The sequence below is a fragment of the Pteropus vampyrus genome, unplaced genomic scaffold, assembly GCF_000151845.1.
Source record: "Pteropus vampyrus isolate Shadow unplaced genomic scaffold, Pvam_2.0 Scaffold68, whole genome shotgun sequence".
In the NCBI taxonomy this organism is placed as follows: domain Eukaryota; kingdom Metazoa; phylum Chordata; class Mammalia; order Chiroptera; family Pteropodidae; genus Pteropus; species Pteropus vampyrus.
The window spans coordinates 3529304-3530461 of NW_011888849.1; the positions used below are offsets into that span (position 1 = coordinate 3529304).

Sequence of the window (1158 nt, forward strand, 5' to 3'; positions counted from 1 at the left end):
AAACAACCAAATGCATTTGGGGTTTTTTTTGGATGTTACTTCCAAACTTCTTGGAGAGAGATTCAGTGTATAAATATATTTCCAAATAAAAAAATGTGATACATTTGTGTTGCATTTCATAGATTTCGAAGCTCTGTGACATGAATTACTTTGGGGGGATGCCCAGTTCTACCAGTCATGAATCAAAGTGGCTTAGTTAGCATTTGTGTTCATTGTGAAAAGCATGTATATAAATCAAGGAAACAAATGTTTGCTTTCTTTTTCAAAAACGTCTATGTGTTCTTCAAGAATACTAAAAATCAACTTATAAGCTCATATGTAATCTACTCAAACTAGTCATATAAATTCTAAATTCCTGCCAATATCTCCCTTCCTATCAATAGTCTTATACATAGTGGAGGGGTAAAAAATCAATTGAAACACATTTAAAATTCAAGTACTAGGTATCTACTGCATATAACTCTTTATTTGATCTCTTTATTTGAACTACCTAGCAAGGTATATATGAGGAAACAAAAATTAAGCAACATTTCTGTAATGAAGTGAATTGTATCCCCCTCAAATTTATGCTGAAGTCCAATATGACAATATTTGGAGACAGAGCCTTTAGAAAGAGAATTAGGATTAAATGAGTTTATAAGGGTGGGTCCCTAATTTATATAGGGCCACTGTTCTTATAAAAAAGAAGAAGGAGAGACATGGTTCCACAGTGTAGTGGTTAGCACATCTGCTTTACACACAGAAGGTCCTGGGTTCATGCCCCAGTGAAGCCACAGTACATGGTCTATGGCCATACCACCCTGAACAAGACTGATTTCTGATCTCAGAAGCTAAGCAGGGTTCAGCCTGATTAGTAGTTGGATGGGAGACCACCTTGGAAGACCAGGTGCTGTAGGCATAAATAATAACAAAACAAAATTTTTTTTTTAAAAGAAGAAGGAGACATCAGATATATCTCCCTCTCTCTGCACACGCACATATAAGATAGCCATGTAAGGACACAATGAGAAGGCAGTTGTCTACAAGCCAGAAAGAGAGGCCTCACCAGAAACCAACCCTGATGGTACCTTGATCTTAGCCTCCAGAACTGTGAGAAAATAGGTTTCTTTTGTTTAAACAACCCAGTCAGTGGCATTCTGTTTGGCAGCCCAAACGAAC

The 1158-nt window shown here is 37.0% G+C and overlaps 1 pseudogene; it reads left to right on the forward strand.

The window, feature by feature from the left end:
- The first annotated feature begins 782 nt into the window (after positions 1 to 782).
- LOC111740802 lies at positions 783 to 898 on the forward strand (annotated as a pseudogene).
- Positions 899 to 1158: the final 260 nt, after the last annotated feature.